Source organism: Hippopotamus amphibius, chromosome 3, assembly GCF_030028045.1.
Source record: "Hippopotamus amphibius kiboko isolate mHipAmp2 chromosome 3, mHipAmp2.hap2, whole genome shotgun sequence".
Lineage (NCBI taxonomy): Eukaryota > Metazoa > Chordata > Mammalia > Artiodactyla > Hippopotamidae > Hippopotamus > Hippopotamus amphibius.
In genome coordinates, this window is record NC_080188.1 from 88,750,512 (window position 1) to 88,766,127 (window position 15,616).

Below are 15,616 nucleotides of genomic sequence, written 5' to 3' on the forward strand. Positions count from 1 at the left end.
AAAAAATGAGGAGAGTCAGAGACTAGTTAGGAAAGTTGGAATAATTCAGCTCAAATGCTGGCAGCTGGGATTAAGAAATGGAATGAATTTGAGAAATATTTATGGGATGGATTTTTTAAAATAAATTTATTTGTTTATTTATTTAATTTTTGGATGCATTGGGTCTTTGTTGCTGTGCATGGGCTTTCTCTGCTTGTAGTGAGCAGGAGTTACTCTTCATTGCAGTGCACGGGCTTCTCATTACTGTGGCTTGTCTTGTTGCGGAGCTTGAGCTCTATGTGCATGGGCTTCGGTAGTTGTGGCACGTGAGTTCAATAGTTGTGATTAATGGGCTCTAGAGTGCAGGATCAGTAGTTGTGGCACACGGGTTTAGTAGCTCTGAGGCATGTGGGATCTTCCTGGAGCAGGGATCGAACCCGTGTCCCCTGCATTGGCAGACAGATTCTTAACCACTGTGCCACCAGGGAAGCCCTGTGGGATGGATTTGACAGCAATTAACAGTTGGTGAGACCCCAGGGAGTGAAAAAGCAAAAGGAGTCAGGAGACAGTCTCAGATCCCTGGCTTGAGCAAATAGGTGATGGTTCCACTGAATCCGGCCGGGACCACAGATTGTGGAGCAGATGGAGGAGGAGAGATGGTGAGCAGCTCTGTACATGCTGACACTGGGATGACACTGTAATGATGCTGGGACAATGTTGGGATGATGTTAGGATGCTGCAGGACATGGTTACCAGACAAGAGAGGAGCTCCAAAGAGAAGTCTCAGCTGGAGATAATGACTCGGAACTTATGAACAAATGGATGGTAACTGAAGCTAGGATAGGATGAGATCCTGGGACTCTAAAAATATGTGAACAAGGCCAAGGAGAGCACCTTGAGAATGAAGATTTAACCCATTCAGAATATTTGCATTTTAAAGAGCAGGCGGGATAGGGTTGAGTAGAAAAGATCTCTGTTTCACATCTACAAAGTTTGTAAAGACTGAATTTTTTTTTTTAAAGTCTAGGTTAGAATTAGGTTCTAGCAGCCAACTTCCCATTTCAGTAAATGTCAGAATAACAAAGGTCAAAATGGAGGAGTGACCACAAGTGTTGGTCTTTGTTCTTTAGCAAGACCCTTTAAAATTGTTACTAAGGAATAAAATAGCTATAAATTTACCATAAACCTTGTAAGTGGAAGATACAGAGTTCCAGGAAGAAGATATCTCAGAAAAATATTTGCAGACTTGATATTATTCTCAAGAAGTTATTAAGAACTTGTGAATGTAATAAAAGCAGTCAATGCAACAAATTAGAAACATAAGTAAAATCTTTAGAAAAAAAAACCAAGGATGCCTAAAAAAAGAAATATAATTAAAGCATAATGGGAGCCAGAGCAAAAGTAGTTTCATGGCCATAACAAAGTAAACAGTATTTGCTGATTTTCAGGTTTCAGAATCAATCACTAAGTAAAAGCAGAATTAATTATGATTACAATTATCAACTGTAACAATTTAAAGTAAAATGCCAGAAATTTGGTGAAAGATAGAAACAAAAGGTGAAGGAAAGTTATATTCCAGTGTGGGGAGTCAAGATTTATTGCCTATAGTGTGCAACAAGAATTTAAAATACATTTTTAATTAATTATTTAAAATAGGCACAATACTCTTTGACATAAATTGTAGCAATAGTTTTTTGGATCTGTCTCCTAAAACAAAGGAAATAAAAGCAAAACTAAACAAATGGGACCTAATTGAACTTAAAAGTTTTACTCAGCAAACCGTCAGCAAAACGAAAAGACAACCTACTGAATGGGAGAAAGCATTTGTAAATGTTAGGACCAATAAGAGGTTAATATCCAAAATGTATAAACAGCTCATACAACTCAACATCAAAAAAAAACAACCCAATTTAAAAGTGAGCAGAAGACCTGACTAGACATTTTTTGAAGAAGACATAGAGCTGGTCAACAGGCAATGAAAAGATGCTCAACATCACTAATCACCAGCCAAATGCAAATCAAAACCACAATGAGATATCACCTCACACTTGTCAGAATGTCTATAGTCAAAAAAACACAAATAACAAAATGTTGGCAAGGATGTGGAGAAAAGGGAGCCCTCCTACACTGTTGGTGAGAATGTAAATTGGTACAGCCACAGTATGGAGTTTTCTCAAAAAACTAAAAATAGAGCTACCATGTGACCCAGCAGTTCCACTCCTTGCTTTATATATTTCCAGAAGAAACCCCAATGTTCATAGCAGCATTATTTACAATTGCCAAGAAACGGAAGCAACCTAAATGTCCATCAACAGAGGAATGGATAAAGAAGATGTGAGATATCCATGACGTCTTATTTCAATAAGATGTTATGGGAAAACCTGAACAAACTTTTTGGCCACACACACACACAGACACACACACAAACACACACACAATTGACTACTACTCAGTCAAAAAAAGAATGAAATTTTGCCATTGACAACAACATGGATGGACTTGGAAGGCATCATGCTAAGTGAAATCTCAGACAGAGAAACACAAATACTGTCTGGTATCACTTATACGAGGAATTTAAAAAATACAACAAACTAGTAAATATAACAAAAAAGAAGCAGACTCACCAATATACAGAACAAATTTGTGGTATTTAGTAGGGAGAGGGAAGGAGGGAAGGGCAATATAGGGGTAGGGAATCAAGAGGTACAAATTATTATGTGTAAAATAAGCAACAAGGATATATTGTACAACAGGATATACAGCCAACATATTATTATAACTACAAGTGGAGTATAACCTTTAAAAATCGTGAATCACCATATTGAACACCTATTATACTACAATTTAACAATACATAATTTAAACCTATCATGAGGAATAAAAGTAAAATAATAACTATATTGACATAAAGTAAAAGGAAATTAAGTAAATTATGTAAGTGATCTGAATTATATCTATTATAGCAGGAAGTCATGTTTAAAATGAATAAATCAAGTGTTAAAGATATGTGTATTTCATATGCGAAAAAGCTGAAACTTCAAGAAGAAAGAGTAGAAAAGTAGCTTCCTCTGGGGAGAAAGTTGCAGCAAATGGAAGAAGTGTGGCTGAGAGCTTCTCAATATAAACCCTTAGCTACTCTTTGATTATCACGTATTTTGTTTTTTATTAAAAAATTTTAAATTTTACCATAATGAGGTCTGTAAAATTCTACTTTCAATTCTCATTTCTCTCTCTTTTCCTTCCTCTCGTGAAATCTAGCTGCAACCAAAACTGACTATACAACAGAAACTCATCAGACCGTGTTCCCTCAGGAGTGCCATGGAGGAGCTCTACTTGGTGCTGGAGACAACTAAATCCAACTGGAACACCATTTACATTGCCAGTAGAAGCTGTCTGGTCCTCTTGCTTGAGCTGCAAATACACTCACACCACCACTACCCCGCCACCCACTGTAACAGCACATTTGTGAGAGCTGATGCCATTTGGTCTTTGGCTTAGCTTAGATCTGTAGCTTTTAAACTCTCTGCTACTTCTCAGCTACTGAGAGGTTGGGCCTGGTATTCAGCTCTGTGGAGCCCTCTTCCCCAACTTTAGTCATGGTCTCCTCTGCTAACTTAACAACCCACTTCACACGATTGGTCTGCCCCCAGTACTCAGACGCTGCTGACTTTGCATAGAGGTCACCATGTGACTTGGTGACTTCTTCCCCATCTGTCAGAATCTCACACATTCTCCATGACCCGCATCGAATACCAACTCCTCACAATTTCTTCTCTGTGCTCCACAGAACTAAGCTTCTATTCTATAATAGCAGAGGTCACCATGACTTACATTACCATTTTATCACAAAGTTCTTATTTATGTACATTTTTACACTTCTCTCAGTTTTTAATTCTTTGAAGGCCAGGACTATGTCTTGCTCTTCTCTTCTCTACCATAGTAAATGGAACAATTCAAAATATATAATTCTCATTAGATGAATATTTAACTACCATTTCTTTTGGTGAGTTGATTTTCACAGTTATGCTTTGGGCAATAAGGGGTTATTTTCTGTAAGTTTTGTGGGGGAGGCTCTTTCATTTTCTTCACAAACATTTATTGTATGTTACACAGTTATTATACTGTGGCTCTTACAAAATAATTAAAGAGGGTTTGCAAAATAGTAATATTTAATAAGGTTAATAAAATAGAAAATGTAGTGTGGAAAGGAATCATATGTGCAAAACATATTTTCTCTGATTGAGTCTTAATTTTCTTGGTTTTTTTTTTCAGCTTTTTAACACCCAGAGCAAAAGGAGAACTACTCATCAATAACACCCTATATCTCTAGATGTGCTCTAATTTGAAAGTATTTGGAAAACAGAGAAACTTCTGAGAAAACTTTCAAAGTGAGAGATATAGCAAAAGGTCTAACATATGGGTAATTGCAATCCCAGAAAATGGGGCAGAAACAAATATTTGATGAAATAAAGAATGAATAATTCCCAGATTTAATGGAAGACATAAGTTAACAGATTCAAGAAGCTCAGAAAACTCCAAGCAGGATAAATTCAAAATAAACAAATCTAGGCATACCACAGTCAAACTGAAGAACCCCCAAAATAAAGAGAAATCTTAAAGTCTCTAGATAAATAAATAAATAAGAACAAATCACATGATTTGAATGATTCTATTAACTGCTGACTCCTCATCAGAAATTGTAGCAACCGGAGTGAGTGGGTCAACATCTCTAAAGTGCTGAAAGAAAAAAATAGACAACCCAGAACTCTAAATCCAGTGAAAATATCTTTTACAAATGAAGTAAAATGAAAACATGTCCAGATAAAAAGAAAAGCAGCAGCAACTGTGCACTAAAATAAAAGTTGAAGGAAATTTGTTAGGCTGAAGAGAAGTAATTCCAGGTGGAAATTCAAAACTTCAGGGAGGAATGAAGAGCATCAAAAATGGTAAACATACCTTCTAATATAATAGATGATTATTTTATTGTAATTTCTTTAAAATGCATTTTTTTTTGTTTTTTTTTTTTTATGTGTGTGTGGCACACGGGCTTAGTTGCTCCGTGGCATGTGGAATCTTCCCAGGGCAGGGCTCAAACCCGTGTCCCCTGCATTGGCAGGTGGATTCTTTACCACTGCGCCACCTAGGAAGTCCAATGCATATGATTTTAAAGTGAAAACTATAACACTATTCAGAGGTTTATAGCATAAGTATATGAAATATACATGACAATTATAACACAATAGATGGAAAGGTAGTAAATGGACTTATGGAATCTTAAAATGTCCCCATTTTACATGAAGTCAGACAATATTAACTCTGGGTAGACTGTGAAAGTTAAGGATGTAATACCAAGAGCAACTACTAGCACTACAAAGAGGTATAACTAAAAACCCAATTTATAAATTAAAATGGAGTTCCAAATATATATATATATATATAAAAATATAAATGGAGTTCCAAATATATATATATATGATTAATCTAAAAGAAAGCAAGAAAAGATGAACAGAAGAACAAAAAGAGAAGGGACAAACAGAAAACAGATAGTAAAATGAAGGGAGCGAGGGAATACGGGGATACAGGGATATGTGTATAAAAACAGATGATTGAACTTGGTGTACCCCCCAAAAAATAATAAATAAATAACATTTAAAAAAAAAAGAGAAGGGACAAACAGAAAACAGATAGTAAAATGGTAGACCTAAATCTAATCATACCAGATATCGCATTAAATATTATTGGACTAAACACCCCAATTATAAGAATGATTTTTTTAAAGAAATCAAATGTATGTTATTTTAAGGAGACACAGCTTAAATTTAAATTTAAAAACAAACAGTTGTATAAATGCTTTTAAGTTTCATTAGGTCCCATTTGTTTATTCTTGATTTTATTTCCATTCTTCCAGGAGGCGGGTCAAAAAGGATCTTGCTTTGATAGCTGTCATAGATTGTTCTGCCTATGTTTTCCTCTAGGAGTTTTATAGTGTCTGGCCTTACATTTAGGTCTTTAATCCATTTTGAGTTTATTTTTGTGTATGGTCTTAGGAAGTGTTCTAATTTCATTCTTTTATATGTAGCTGTCCAATTTTCCCAGCACCACTTATTGAAGAGGCTGTCTTTTTTCTATTGTGTATTCTTGCCTTCTTTGTCAAGGATAAGGTGCCCATATATGTGTGGGTTTACCTCTGGATTCTCTATTCTGTTCCATTGATCTACCTTTCTATTTTTGTGCCAAGAAACCACAAACAAGACAAGAAGACAGCCCTCAGAATGGGAGAAAATACTTGCCAACGAAGCAACGGACAAAGAATTAATCTCCAAAATATATAAGCAGCTCATGCAGCTTAATACCGAAAAAAGGAAATAATCCAATCCACAAATGGGCAGAAGATCTAAATAGACATTTCTCCAAAGAAGACATGCAGATGGCCAACAAACACATGAAAAGATGCTCAACATCACTAATCATTAGAGAAATGCAAGTCAAAGCCACAATGAGGTATCACTTCACACCAGTGAGACTATCCATTATCAAAAAATCTAGAAACAATAAATGTTGGAGAGGGTGTGGAGAAAAGGGAACTCTCCTGCACTGTTGGTGGGAATGTAAGTTGATACAGCCACTATGGAAAACAGTTTGGAGTTTCCTTAAAAAACTAAAAATGGAACTACAGTATGACCCAGTAATCCCACTACTGGGCATATACCCAGAGAAAACCATAATCCAAAAAGAAACATGTACCACAATGTTCATTGCAGCACTATTTACAATAGGCAGGACATGGAAGCAACCTAAATGCCCATCAACAAATGAATGGATAAAGAAGATGTGGCACATATATACAATGGAATATTACTCAGCCATAAAAAGGAACGAAATTGAACAATATGTAATGAGGTGGATAGACCTAGGGACTGTCATACAGAGCAAAGTAAGCCAGAAAGAGAAAAACAAATATTGTATGCTAACTCATATATATGAAATCTGAAGAAATGGTACTGATGAACCCAGTGACAGGGCAAGAGTGGAGATGCAGATGTAGAGAATGGACTTGAGGACATGGAACTGGGTTGGGGGGGTGAGGGACGAAGGGGAAGCTGGGATGAAGTGAGAGAGTAGCATAGACATAGATACACTACCAAATGTAAAATAGATAGCTAGTGGGAAGTTGCTGTATTACAAAGGGAGATCAAATCGATGATGGGTGATGCTTAAAGGGCCAGGACAGGGAGGGTGAGAGGGAGTCGCGGGAGGGAGGGGATATGGGGATATATGTATAAATACAACTGATTCACTTTCGTGTACCTCAAAAACTGGTAGGAGTGTAAAGCAATTATATTCCAATAAAAAGCTTTAAAAAAAAAGAAAAAGTTGAAGAACATATGCCATGCAAATTGTGAGCATAAAAAAGCCTAGAGTGTCTATATTAATGTTAGATAAAAGTAGACTTCAAGACAAAGAGTATTATCGGAGACAGAAGGACATTTTTTAATAATAAAAGGACCAATATATCAGAATGATATAACAATCATAAATGTGTATGTGCCTAATAAAGAGCTTTAAAATACATGAAGAAAAAAATGAGAATTAATGGAGCAATGAACAATTTCAGAATCATAGTTGTAGATTTTAATTCTCTACTCTCAACTAATAGAATTATTCTAAAAATTTCAGTAAGGAATAAATGATATGATTTTTGCAAAAGAGCTAACACCTCATTAAGACAATAAAAAGATAGTTATATTAATGTGTTGCTAATATTAATCTACGGAACAGTATTTACCAATGATCAAAAATTGTCTATTGTGTTTTTTTACACTTTTAAGTATACTGGTGTCTCCTTACTGCTGTTTTATTTCTTTTTTTTTTTTTTTTTTTTGTTTTTTGTTTTTTGTTTTTTTTTTTTTGTTTGTTTGTTTGTTTTTTATTATTATTTTATTTTATTTTTTTGGGGGGTACACCAGGTTCAATCAACTGTTTTTATACACATATCCCCATATTCCCTCCCTTCCTTGACGCCCCCCCCCCGATTCCCCCCCACCCTCCCTGCCCCAGTCCTCTAAGGCATCTTCCATCCTCGAGTTGGACTCCCTTTGTTATACAACAACTTCCCACTGACTATTTTACAGTTGGTAGTATATATATGTCTGTACTACTCTCCCGCTTCTTCTCAGTTTCCCCTTCATCCCCCGCCCCCTCCCATACCTCGAGTTCTCCAGTCCATTCCCTGTATCTGCTTCCCTGTTCTTGTCACTGAGTTCATCAGTACCATTTTTAGATTCCGTATATGTGAGTTAGCATACAATATTTGTCTTTCTCTTTCTGACTTACTTCACTCTGTATGACAGATTGTAGTTCTATCCACCTCATGACATATAGCTCCATCTCATCCCTTTTTATAGCTGAGTAATATTCCATTGTATATATATGCCACACCTTCTGTATCCATTCATTTGTTGATGGGCATTTAGGTTGCTTCCATGTCCTGGCTATTGTAAAGAGTGCTGCAATAAACATTACGGTACAAGTTTCTTTTGGGATTATGGTTTTCTTTGGGTATATGCCCAGGAGTGGGATTACTGGATCATATGGTAGTTCTATTTGTAGTTTTGTAAGGAACCTCCAAATTGTTTTCCATAGTGGCTGTACTAACTTACAGTCCCACCAACAGTGCAGGAGAGTTCCCTTTTCTCCACACCCTCTCCAACATTTGTTGTTTCCAGACTTTGTGATGATGGCCATTCTGATTGGTGTGAGGTGATACCTCATTGTGGCTTTGACTTGCATTTCTCTGATGATTAGTGATGTTGAGCATCTTTTCATGTGTTTGTTGGCCATCTGTATGTCTTCTTTGGAGAAATGTCTATTTAGGTCTTCTGCCCATTTGTGGATTGGGTTATTTGCTTTTTTGGTATGAAGCTGCATGAGCTGCTTGTATATTTTGGAGGTTAATCCTTTGTCCGTTGTTTCATAGGCAATTATTGTTTCCCATTCTGAGGGTTGCCTTTTAGTCTTGTTTATGGTTTCTTTTGCTGTGCAAAAGCTTTTCAGTTTCATGAGGTCCCATTCGTTTATTCTTGATTTTATTTCCATGATTCTAGTTGGTGGGTCAAAAAGGATGTTGCTTTGATGTATGTCAAAGAGTGTTCTGCCTATGTTTTCCTCTAGGAGTTTGATAGTGTCTGGCCTTATATGTAGGTCTTTCATCCATTTGGAGTTTATTTTTGTGTATGGTGTTAGGAAGTGTTCTAATTTCATTCTTTTACATGTTGCTGTCCAATTTTCCCAGCACCACTTATTGAAGAGGCTGTCTTTTTTCCATTGTATACTCGTGCCTCCTTTGTCAAAGATAAGGTGCCCATATGTGTTTGGGCTTACTTCTGAGTTCTCTATTCTGTTCCATTGATCTTCCTTTCTATTTTTGTGCCAGTACCATACTGTCTTGATCACTATGGCCTTGTAGTATAGTTTGAAGTCAGGAAGCCTGATTCCACCAACTCCATTTTTCCTTCTCAAGATTGCTTTGGCTATTCGGGGTCTTTTGCGTTTCCATACAAATCGTAAGATTTCTTGCTCTAGTTCTGTGAAAAATGCCATTGGTAATCTGATCGGGATTGCATTAAATCTGTAAATTGCTTTGGGTAGTACAGTCATTTTCACGATGTTGATTCTTCCAATCCAGGAACATGGTATGTCCCTCCATCTGTTTGTGTCGTCTTTGATTTCTTTCATCAATGTCTTAAAGTTTTCTGCATACAGATCTTTTGCCTCCTTAGGCAGGTTTATTCCTAGGTATTTTATTCTTTTGGTTGCAATGGTGAATGGGAGAGTTTCCTTAATTTCTCTTTCTGCTCTTCCATTGTTAGTGTATAGGAATGCAAGAGATTTCTGTGCATTAATTTTGTATCCTGCTACTTTACTAAACTCATCAATGAGTGCTAGCAGTTTTCTGGTAGAGTCTTTAGGGTTTTCTATATATAGTATCATGTCATCTGCAAAGAGTGATAATTTTACTTCTTCTTTTCCAATTTGGATTCCTTTAATTTCTTTTTCTTCTCTGATTGCTGTGGCTAACACTTCCAAAACTATGTTGAATAACAGTGGTGAGAGTGGACACCCTTGTCTTGTTCCTGTTCTTAGAGGGAATTCTTCCAGTTTTTCTCCATTGAGAACAATGTTGGCTTTTGGTTTGTCATATATGGCTTTTATGATGTTGAGGTAATTTCCTTCTATGCCCATTTTCTGGAGAGCTTTTATCATAAATGGATGTTGAACTTTGTCAAAAGCTTTTTCTGCATCTATTGAAATGATCATATGGTTTTTATCCTTCAGTTTGTTGATATGATGTATCACGTTGATTGATTTGCGTATATTGAAGAATCCTTGCATCCCAGGGATAAACCCCACTTGATCGTGGTGTATGATTTTTTTAATGTGCTGTTGCAGTCTGTTAGCTAGTATTTTGTTGAGGATTTTTGCATCTATATTCATCAGTGATATTGGTCTGTAGTTTTCTTTTTTTGTGACATCTTTGCCTGGTTTTGGTATCAGGGTGATGGTAGCCTCATAGAATGAGTTTGGGAGTGCTCCGCCTTCTGCAATATTTTGGAAGAGTTTGAGAAGGATAGCTGTTAACTCTTCTCGAAATGTTTGATAGAATTCGCCTGTGAATCCATCTGGTCCTGGGCTTTTGTGTGTTGGGAGATTTTTAATCACTGCCTCAATTTCTGTACTTGTGATTGGTCTGTTCATGGTTTCTATTTCTTCCTGGTTCAGTCTTGGAAGATTGTATTTTTCTAAGAATGTATCCATTTCTTCCAGGTTATCCAATTGATTGGCATATAGTTGCTTGTAGTAGTCTCTCATGATCTTTTGTATTTCTGAGGTGTCCGTTGTGACTTCTCCTTTTTCATTTCTAATTCTGTTGATTTGCATCTTCTCCCTTTTTTTCTTGATGAGTCTGGCTAATGGTTTATCAATTTTGTTAATCTTCTCAAAGAACCAGCTTTTAGTTTTATTTATTTTTCTTATGGTTTCTTTCCTTTCTTTTTCATTTATTTCTGCTCTGATCTTTACGATTTCTTTCCTTCTGCTCACTTTGGGGTTTCTTTGTTCTTCTTTCTCTAGTTGTTTGAGGTGTAAGGTTAGGTTGTTTATTCGATCATTTTCTTGTTTCTTAAGGTAGGACTGTATTGCTATAAACTTCCCTCTTAGAACTGCTTTTGCTGCGTCCCATAGGTTTTGGGTTGTTGTGTTTTCGTTGTCATTTGTTTCTAGATACTTTTTGATTTCCTCTTTGATTTCTGTAGTGATTCCTTGGTTGTTTAATAGTGAATTGTTTAGCCTCCATGTGTTTGTATTTCTTGCAGTTTTTTTCCTGTAATTGATATCTAGTCTCATGGCGTTGTGGTCTGAGAAGATGCTTGATATGATTTCAATTTTCTTGAATTTGCTGAGGTTTGATTTGTGACCCAAGATGTGATCTATCCTGGAAAATGTTCCGTGTGCACTTGAGAAGAAAGTGTAGTCTGTCGTTTTTGGATGGAATGTCCTATAAATATCAATTAAGTCGAGATGGTCTAATGTGTCATTTAAAGCTTGTGTGTCTTTATTTATTTTCTGTTTGGATGATCTGTCCATTGATGTAAGTGGGGTGTTCAAGTCTCCCACTATAATTGTGTTCCTGTCGATGTCCCCTTTTATAGCTGTTAGCATTTGCCTTATGTATTGAGGTGCTCCTATATTGGGGGCATAGATATTTACCATTGTGATATGTTCTTCTTGGATGGATCCCTTGATCATTATGTAGTGCCCTTCCTTGTCTCTTTTAATAGTCTTTACTTTCAAGTCTAATTTGTCTGATATGAGTATTGCTACTCCAGCTTTCTTTTGACTTCCATTTGCATGGAATATCTTTTTCCATCCCTTCACTTTCAGTCTATATGTATCCCTTGGTCTGAAGTGGGTTTCTTGTAGGCAGCATATAGAAGGGTCTTGTTTTTGTATCCATTCAGCCAGTCTGTGTCTTTTGGTTGGAGCATTTAATCCATTGACATTTAAAGTGATTATTGACATGTGTGTTCCAATTACCATTTTCTTAATTGTTTTGGGTTTGTATTTGTAGGTGTTTTCCTTTTCTTGTGTTTCCTACTTAGAGAAGTTCCTTTAGCACTTGTTGTAAGGCTGGTTTGGTGGTGCTGAATTCTCTTAACTTTTGCTTGTCTGGAAAGCTTTTGATTTCTCCCTCAAATCTGAATGAGATTCTTGCTGGGTAAAGTATTCTTGGCTGTAGGTTTCTCTCTTTCAGGACTTTCAGTATATCCTGCCATTCCCTTCTGGCCTGCAGAGTTTCTGTAGAAAGGTCAGCTGTTATCCTGATGGGTTTTCCCTTATATGTTGTTTGTTGCTTTTCTCTTGCTGCTTTTAATATTTTTTCTTTGTGTTGAATTGTCATTAGTTTGATTAATATGTGTCTTGGTGTATTTCTCCTTGGGTTTATTCTGTATGGGACTCTCTGTGCTTCTTGGACTTGGTTAATGATTTCCTTTCCCATGTTGGGGAAGTTTTCCACTAGAACCTCTTCAAATATTTTCACAGACCCTTTCTTGTTTTCTTCTTCTTCTGGGATGCCTATAATTCGGATGTTGGTACGTTTAAGGTTATCACTGAGGTCTCTGAGGCTGTCTTCTAGTCTTTTTATTTTTTTATCTTTTTCCTGCTCTGTGGCGTTTATTTCTTCCATTCTATCTTCCAACTCACTTATTCGTTCTTCTGCCTCAGTCATTCTGCTGGTTAGAGCATCTAGAGTATTTTTAATTTCAGTTATTTTGTTATCCATTGCTGTTTGTTTTTCTGAGTTCTTATGAACTGTTTCTTGTACTTTCTCTAATTTGTTATCGAGATTTTGTATCATTTTTACTATCATGACTCTAAATTCTTTTTCAGGCATTTTTCCTATTTCCTCCTCATTTATTTGGTCTTGTGGGTTTTTTTCCTGCTCCTTTGCCTGCATGGTGTTTCTTTGTTTCCTCATGGTTGTCCAAGCTTTTGGGGTTGCTTGTCCTGGTGATAGAGGTGTTTATAGAAGACTGTCCAAGCCTCAGACTAATGTCCAAGTATTGGATTAGACGAATATTCAGTCGGCTATGTCAGGTTCTCTGCAGCCCTTTCCAGTGTCCGAGGCCGTCTGCTGGTGTTCAGCTGGTTCTCTGTGGGAATGACTGTGTCCTTCCGTGCATTCCCAATGCATCTGTGGAGAGGGATGCACTCCACGTCTCTCTACTTCGCCGCCATCTTGGAGTCTTCTGTTTTATTTCTAAAGCAATAAAGAATGATTAAAACTTTTTTATTGAGATATAATTGACATATAACATTATATTAGTTTAAGATGTATAGTATAATAACTTGATATTTGTATATACTGCAAAATGATCATGGCAAGAAGTATAGTTAACATCTCAAGACTGCTTTGGCTATAGGGGTCATGACCTCTTAAAGACTTTCAAGCAAGAGAGTGATATGAAAAAAATAGAATTTAAAAACAACCACTTGGACTGCAGTGTAGAGAATGCATTGAAAGAGCCAAGACTGCATGAGGAGACCAACTTGGAGGCTGTCACAATTATCCACACAATGGATGAGATGCCTTCAATAAGGAAGAGGCAGTGGCATAAAGAGAAGTAGGTAGACTCAACATGCTATTAGGACATAAAACTGACAACTTGTACAAAGAAGGGAGGCATCAAATACCCAATTTCCAGCATGGGCAGTAGGTTGATGATGGCGCTATTTCCACTGTTTTACAGAAGAAGAGACAGGCTGGCACAGGAGATGATGTCATCACTCCAGGGCATGTTGACTTTTAGGTGCTGTGGACATAGAAATGTAAATAGCTGGCTGTTGGATGTCAATCTCTGAAATTTAGGCAGAACAAAGGATTGACAATAAAATTTGGGGAGTTGTCTGCATATGGAACCAGTTTTTAGCCATGAGACTTAATGAGGATTATATTACATAAAGAAGAGATTTCTCTGCAACCTTAAGGAACATCAACCTTCAAGAAATGGATGGAAGAAGAGAAATCCTCAAAGGGACTCTGAATAAAAACGTAGAAAAACAGAAGGATACCAGGAGCATGTGATGTCACAGAAGGCAAAGGAAAAGCTTCACCAAGACAGGAAGGGGTTAACACAGCCATGCTGCTCCAAGGTTTAGGGGGTTATGGAAGTGAATAAGGACTGCAGTGGAGTGGACGGTGAGTTGAGGATGGATGTCTGAAATAACCACTACAGAGAATATGAGAGCAAATTGACTTGGTAAAATTTTAAAAATTGAAGTAGCCCAGAGTAACCATATGAAATTGGAAACCCTGAATGTGTCCTGGTGCAAATCCACATAGTTTTGCAATAGTCTCCAGCAGCAAAGAACAGTAGAGACAGAAGCAAAATAGTACACGGTTAGAGCATTCCAAGATTGTGGTTTTTCACAGCAGGTGAGAAATAAGGATGAAGGTTCATCTAGTTAAAGATTAGCAAGAAAATGTTAGCCAAGGAATCTAAACTGAGTAAAGAAAAAAGTGAAAAAGAAGGGCAGGGGAAGATCAAGGAACAAGATATTTAATTGTTAACAATAATCAGAGCAATACTGGCTGCTGTAACAAACACCGATATTTCAATGGCTTAATACAATTCCATCACTTGAGTGTTCTTGATTCAGACAGGTGAGGGACTCTGCTCCAACAGTGATTCAGGGACAAAGATTAACAGATGACCTAATATTTTCAACATATGCTTTCCAAGGTCACCCCTGAATAAGACATTCAGCCAGCACACTGGAGAAAGTACATTTGCTTCTTACCACCTGGACTTGGAATTATCACACATCATTACACTCAGGGTCCTTGGCTAGAATTAGTGCCACCGCCTAAAACACAAGAGGAGCTAAGAAATGTAATAACTTGATTGGCAGCCACTTCCTAGCAAAAATTCTATATTAAGGAAGGAGAACATGAATCTTTGGTACATTTGTCTCAGCCCCAAATTCTCCATAAGGTTGAAGGGTGTTGACTGAGACCATGTCCCTAAGGTTCTAGAAAGATTGGTGGGTTGGTCCAAAGTGGGGTGTTTGTTTTTAATCAGAGGTGGAACAATTCATGATGTCCCAGATACATCCACAGAAGGCCAGCTAAAATGAAGTGAAAAGGAAGGTCAATGGAGATGAGAAAGTCAAAAAACTTCTAGAAAATGGTACTGGTTGTTGATGTGGACCTGGATGTCACCCTGGATAAAGGTGAGATAGGGTGGAGAAAAAGACAATAAGCTAGTTGGTTAGTCTTCACTGGATGAGAGGAAGGAGATAAATGACAGCAACACAGAGGGGCAGAGGGAGGAGTAGCTGATAGAGTGGGCCTCACAAGGGCAGAGATAAGATCAGTCGGAAGGTAGTATAATCAGCAAGTGGGACTAGAAAAAGGGAAGATGCAAGATGGGTTTCCAATGCCTCTCTGAAGTGAGAGTGTAGAGGATTCTTTAAGGTGGCTACAGGGAGCAGAAACCACAAAATGAGAGCTAGGTTCTGTTAAAGAAAAGAGGAAAGTAAAATATTCATTAAAGAAAGAAAAAAATTGATGACAGCT